Source organism: Mandrillus leucophaeus, unplaced genomic scaffold (assembly GCF_000951045.1).
Source record: "Mandrillus leucophaeus isolate KB7577 unplaced genomic scaffold, Mleu.le_1.0 Scaffold265, whole genome shotgun sequence".
Lineage (NCBI taxonomy): Eukaryota > Metazoa > Chordata > Mammalia > Primates > Cercopithecidae > Mandrillus > Mandrillus leucophaeus.
This window is the reverse complement of record NW_012102754.1, coordinates 729,466-736,723: the sequence shown is the minus strand read 5'-3', so window position 1 is coordinate 736,723 and position 7,258 is coordinate 729,466.

Sequence of the window (7,258 nt, the reverse complement as noted above, 5' to 3'; positions counted from 1 at the left end):
ATACATTCTTCTCAGCACCACATCGCACTTATTCCAAAATTGACCACATAGTCAGAAGTAAAGCACTCTTCAGCAAATGTAAAAGAACAGAAATTATAACAAACTGTCTCAGACCATATTGAGAGCCCGCATTGCCAAGACAATTCTAAGCAAAAAGAACAAAGCTGGAGGCATCACGCTACATGACTTCAAACTATATTACAAGGCTACAGTAACCAAAGCAGCATGGTACCGGTACCAAAACAGAGATATAGACCAATGGAACAGAACAGAGCCCTCAGAAATAATACCACAAATCTACAACCATCTGATCTTTGACAAACCCGACAAAAACAAGAAATGGGGAACGGATTCCCTATTTAATAAATGGTGCTGGGAAAACTAGTTAGCCATATGTAGAAAGCTGAAACTGGACCCCTTCCTTACAGCTTATACAAAAGTTAATTCAAGACGGATTAAAGACTTAACTGTTAGACCTAAAACCATAAATACCCTAGAAGAAAACCTAGGCAATACCATTCAGGACATAGGCATGGACAAGAACTTCACGACTAAAACACCAAAAGCAATGGCAACAAAAGCCAAAATTGACAAATGGGATCTAATTAAACTAAAGAGCTTCTGTACAGCAAAAGAAACTACCATCAGAGTGAACAGGCAACCTACAGAATGGGAGAAAATTTTTGCAATCTACTCATCTGACAAAGAGCTAATATCCAGAATCTGCAAAGAACTCAAACAAATTTACAAGAAAACAACCCCATCAAAAAGTGGGCAAAGGATATGAACAGACATTTCTCAAAAGAAAACATTTATGCAGCCAACAGACACATGAAAAAAATGCTCATCATTACTGGCCATCAGAGAAATGCAAATCAAAACCACAATGAGATACCATCTCACACCAGTTAGAATGGTGATCATTAAAAAGTCAGGAAACAGCAGGTGCTGGAAAGGATGTGGAGAAATAGGAACACTTTTACACTGTTGGTGGCACTGTAAACTAGTTCAACCATTGTGGAAGACAGTGTAGTGATTCCTCAAGGATCTAGAATTAGAAATACCATTTGACCCAGCCATTCCATTACTGGGTATATACCCAAAAGATTATAAATCATGCTGCTATAAAGACACATGCACACATATGTTTATTGCGGCACTATTCACAATAGCAAAGACTTGGAACCAACCCAAATGTCCATCAATGGTAGACTGGATTAAGAAAATGTGGCACATATACACCATGGAATACTATGCAGTCATAAAAAAGGATGAGTTCATGTCCTTTGTAGGGACATGGATGCAGCTGGAAACCATCATTCTCAGCAAACTGTCGCAGGGACAGAAAACCAAACCCCACATGTTCTCACTCATAGGTGGGAACTGAACAATGAGAACACTTGGACACAGGAAGGGGAACATCGCACACCGGGGCCTATTGTGGAGTGGGGGGAGGGGGGAGGGATAGCATTAGGAGATACACCTAATGTAAACGATGAGTTATTGGTTGTAGCACACCAACATGGCACATGTATACATATGTAACAAACCTGCACGTTGTGCACATGTACCCTAGAACTTAAAGTATAATTAAAAAACAAAAAGACAAAAAAGAAAAAAGAGAAATTCACATTTGCTTTGCTCCTGCAGGCCATTCCTAGGCTGGAGCAGAAAAGTTGAGCCCCAGTGGAACACAGGGGTCTTGCTGGGTGGAGAAGGCAGAGAATGAAGTTTGGGGTGTTTGGAATTAGTAGAGAAGGGTGCTAAAGAGGAGAGAGTGCACAACGGGGAGCATTCTGGGCTGTCTGTGTGCAGAGCAAGGCTGTACTGGAATGCAGAGAACTAAGTCAAGACCACAGAAGTAGTGAAGTCCTGGGAAATTTTTGAGTTCCCACACAGTCAGTGTTCAGAGACCTTGCTGAGCACCTCAAGCATTCAGTTGAGATGTCAGAAAAGCCATAATTTAGGAGTAAGGACCACATTCTGGATTGAAAGCCACGCTTCTAGGACTATGGACAAAACTTGAAATAGATTGGCCCTAACAAAGCCTACTAAATTCTGACTGCATCAAGAGAATCTACCAGTAATTTAACCACTGGTCAGAAAAACTTAGCGTGTTTTTTTTTTTTTTTTTTTTTAAGGGAAGACAACATAGTTCAGACTTTGTACAAGGTATCATTTACAATGTCCATCATATGATCAAAAATTATCAGACATGTGAAGCAGGAAAACAGAACCATAAGCAATAGAAAAAGCACTAAATAGACACTCTGAAATAACCTAGGTGTTGAAGTTAGCAAAGGACTTTAAAGTTATTATTATAAGTATGTTCAAGGGTTTTTTAAAAAAAAAGGATTGGCAAACGAGAGAATAGAAGGATAAGAAGACAAAAATTCTAAAAGAGTTATTAAAAATCTGTCTAAAGTTTTAAGAAAAGATGGATAGAATGAGTGAATAGATCAGTAGACTAGAAATGGAAATAATAAAACAAAAAAATGGCCAGGCACAATGGCTCATGCCTATGATCCCAGAACTTTGGGAGGCCTACCACTTTGAGAGGCTGAAGCAAGAGGACCATTTGAGGCCAGGAGTTTGAGACCAGTCTGGGCAACATAATGAGACATTGTCTCTATTTTTTAAAAAAAGACTGGATTTGAAGGCTCACATTTGTAATTCTGGCACTTTGGGAGGCAGACTACTTTAGCTCAGGAGTTTCTGAGCATCTGGGGCAACATAGGGAGACCACATATGTACAAAAAACGTAAAAATTAGCTGGACATGGTGGCACACACCTGTAGTCACAGCTACTTGGGAGGCTGAGGTGGGAGGATTGCCTGAGCACTGGAGGTCGAGGCTGTAGTGAGCCATGATTGAGCCATTGCATTGGAGCCTGGATGACAGAGTTAGACCCTGTCTCACAAAACAAAACAAAACAAAACAAGACAAAAAACAAAAACCAAATGGACAAACAAAAAAATCCCCAAGAAACACAATACCACCACAAAAAAAAAAAAAAAGCTCTGGGTTACTCAGTTTACTAGGGTAGTGCTCTGTGGTGGTTAAGAGCACAGACTCTGGATCCAGACTGCCTGGGATCAAATGCTGATCTTTCTCCTTAGCTGTGAAAATTACTTATACTTTCAGAGCTTTCATTTTGTCATCAGCAAAATGAGGACAAAAACAATAGTGTCTTCCTTTTGGAACTGTTGTGATAATTAAAGGAGATAAATATAAAGTGCCTCTCTCAGTGCCTGACACAGACTAAGTATTACTTTTTAAATTATTTCAACTTTTCTAGGGTTCATCTCAGAACTCCAGTGTAACACTCTCGTTTTTGTGGCCTTCAGAAGGACCCCCATGTCTCATGAGTGGGCTTAGACCATACTTTGACAAATAGTTGACTTAGATAACTAAGGTAACTTAGGTAGTAATCGCTATATGCCTATGGGACATTTACCAGGATTTTTGAATTTGTTCAACCTCTCATTTTCCTCCAAGCAGGAAAATGTGAGATAGTGATTAGGCATGTGTTTGGTAGGGGTGGGGGAAATAAGTAAGAGAGAGAAAAAAAGAAAAACTCCACAATCAAAATATGGCCTTATTCCGTCAATTGCTTTTAAATTAAAAACATTTAAAATCAATTTCAATTTTGAGGGGGACTTATTTAAAATGTACATTCAAATCCTTTTCTTTTTCCCTGCTGTCAGGAAAATGTGTGTGTGTGTGTGTGTGTGTGTGTGTGTGTGTGTGTGTGTGTGTTTCTGGGTGAATGTTTCAATTTTTACTGACTTCCATATAACTTGGGTGGCCAAGATGCTCCTTGAAATTAAAGTTAGTCACATTGTTTATGCTGTTCATGATTTAAAGATGCTATCTGAGACTCTATTCTGGCTTTGGCCATTAATAAAATAATTTTAGTCTGCTTTATCACATCTTCATAAAGTTAGTGACTGTTGAGCCAGGCAGAAATATTAATGTAACGAAAAAACAACAGTGCTACAGTATTTCTCAGTTGAAGCAGGGATTTTCCAATACAAATAAATAAAATAAACCACGCAGGTAGGTGTGGCGGTACCATTTTCTTAAAACTTTGTCTTAACGTTCATCTAGTCAGTGCAGCCTCTCTAATCATCTTAGACCATGATGCATCTCTCCTTGTTTCCTTTTGATTATCTTTTAATGTATTATATGTGTTTTTTTGTTTGTTTGTTTGTTTTAACAGAGTCTTGCTCTGTTGCCCAGGTTGGAGTGCAGTGGCACAATGTTGACTCACTGCAGCCTCCACCTCCTGGTTCAAGCAATTCTTGTGCCTCAGCGCCCTGAGTAGCTGGGACTACAGATGTGCACCATCACGCCTGGCTAATTTCTGTATTTTTAGTAGAGACGGAGTTTTGCCATGTTGGCCAGGCTGGTCTCAAAATCCTGACCTCAGGTGATCTGCCCACCTAGGTCTCAGATTCCACAAAGTGCTGGGATTATAGGTGTGAGCCACTGCATCCAGCCTGTATGCACTTTTTAATTTAGAAACTTCTGTCCAATTCCTGACGGCAGGGAGCGTATTTTATATTCCTTTCTTATCTCAGTGCCTACAACATACAACAGTGCCTGGCATGCAGATGTTTGGCGCTGTTGGTACATTTAACTTTATCTTTATTAGTAGTGTCATTATTAATTACAATTAGTATCATTTATTCAAGTATTAATGAGATCAATTGTGACCTGCAAAAGGTACTTATTGTGGCAATTTAGATTCCCAGTTGGCTAATACCCTGTTAAATTCATTTAAGAAATATTAAGCTATCTATAATAAATGAGTCATTTAATAATTTGTCCATATTTGTGTGGAATTCACTTTGGAGTCATACAGGCTGGGAGCCAACATCGGGCCATGGTTCTTAGCTGTGTGGCCTTGGGGGAGTAAGTTTCCTCTTTTCTTTTTGTAAGTTTTTGCTTCAAGGGCTTCCCTTTGCTCCAAAGGGTGATAGGTAAAATGTAAAACATGTAAATTAGGAAGATATAGCTACCATTACAACCAAAATCTGTAGATACATGGACTGGAAACATAATAGATACATATGGTGGTGAGCTGGGGCTAAAGGTACAGGCTTGGGGCCTCCAGGTGCAGAGACAGGCAACAGCAGGACTTCACATTACTCAAGGAAGTAGAAGCTAAAATAGCTCCATACAAGGCAAGGCTTCAGATCCAGGGTCACCCATGCAAACCACAAGCTGGTCTGGGGTTTCCTTGCCTAAGAAACAATGTGAGGAAGGAAAATCATTCCCCATCAATTCCAGGAATTATGTCTTACTTCATCTACCTTCCCAGGGTGGGCAGAGGAAGGAGACAGAATTTCACAGTCAGGACCTAGACCAAGCCTGGGTAAATGGATATGCAGAATCTCTAATATCATCACAAGGCAGCTGGATGTCCCGGGAGGATGAGCAGAGGCAGCAGCAAACCAGTTAGTAGGAAGTAATGTACTTGAGGGGTAGGGTGAAACAGGGAGAAAAGAGAGTGAAGAGGGACATCACTTCAAGATAGGCTAAAAAATAAATTTGAAAACACCCGAGGAAAAACAAAAACCAAAAAAAGAAAAACAGCAATAAAAATCAACAATCAAGCGATGAATTCATACCAGATAAAATGAAAATACAGTTGATCCTTGAACATCATGGGGTTAGGTACACTGACCACCCCACCCCCATGCAGTCAAAAATCCACATATAACTTCTGGCTCTCCAAAAACCTACCTACTAATAGCCAATGTTGGCTGGAAGCCTGATTAATAACATGAACAGTTGATAAACATATATTTTGTATGTCATATGTATTATATACTATATTCTTACAATAAAATAAGCTGGAGAAAGAAAAATGCTATAAAAATTATAAAGAAGAGAAAATATATTTACTATTCATTAAGTGGAATTGGATCATCATAAATGTCTTCATCCTTGTCATCTTCACTTTGAATAGGCTGAGAAGGAGGAGTAAGAGGAGGGGTTGATCTTGCTGCATCAGGAGTGGTGGAGGCGGAAGAAAATAAGTGGACCTGAGCAGTTCAAACCTGTGTTGTCCGAGAGTCAACAGCTACAGAGCAATCTGAAAACCATATACGCTAAGAATTCTCAAGAGATGAATAAATAGCTGTAGAATGAGAAATTACTGAACACAAACAAACAGAAGCGAGACCAGGTAAATATGCTAAGAACCAAATAGAAATCTTAGAAATTGAAAAATAAGGTCACTGAAATAAAGGTCCGATAGACAAGACAAACTCTAATATTATACTAAGCAATTGGAAAATTAGTCCTAAAGGATGGAATCCAGAATGTAGCACAGAAAGAGGGAAGGATAAAACACATACACAAAAATAGAGTAGTTTGACAGTCTTTAGCAAACATCTAAAAGGAGTTCCAGGCCAGGTGCAGAGGCTCCTGCTTGTAATTCTGGCACGTTGGGAGGCAAAAGTGGGATGATTTCTTGAGGCCAGGAGTTTGAGGCCAGCCTGGGAAACATAGCAAGACTCCATCTCCACAAAAAGGAGGAAAAAACAGCTAGGTATGATGGTGCACCTACGCACTTACTCAGGAAGCTGAGGCAAGGGGATTCCTTGAGTTCAGGAGTTCAAGGCTGCAATGTGTGTTATCACACCACTGAACTCCATCCTGAGTGACACAGCAAGACCCTGTCTCTGAAAAATAAATAAATAAGTAAAAGGAGTCCAAGAAGTGGATTAGAAGAATGCAGAAAATTAATATTCTAAGAAAATGCTTAGAATTTTCTAGAATTAAAGAAAGACATAAATCCCTGAATTCATAGTATGTACTAAAAATTATGCAGATAAAAATAAATCCATATGTACACACATTTGATGAAAACTGCAGAACATTAAGGATGAAGAAATTAAAAAAAAATTCAAAGAAAAAATAAAAATCATGCAAAATAACTATAATGAGCTTGACAATCAGTTTCTCAACAGTAAAAATATTAATAAATTTCAGGAAACAATAGATTAATGTCCTCAAGGTACTGAGGAAAAATAAATGCCAATTTAGAATTGTGCCCCTAGCTAGGCCCCTGATCCTGATGAGGGTCTCCAGGAAAATATCAAGCCATTCATCCCTTCCCCAGCCCACATCAGGCTAACTGTCCAAAGATTTACTAGTGGTCTGGGAACCCAATCATTTAAATCCAAGAAAAGGATGACAAGACATCTCTCTCTGCCTAAACCCAGGACAGTGGAACCATCTTATG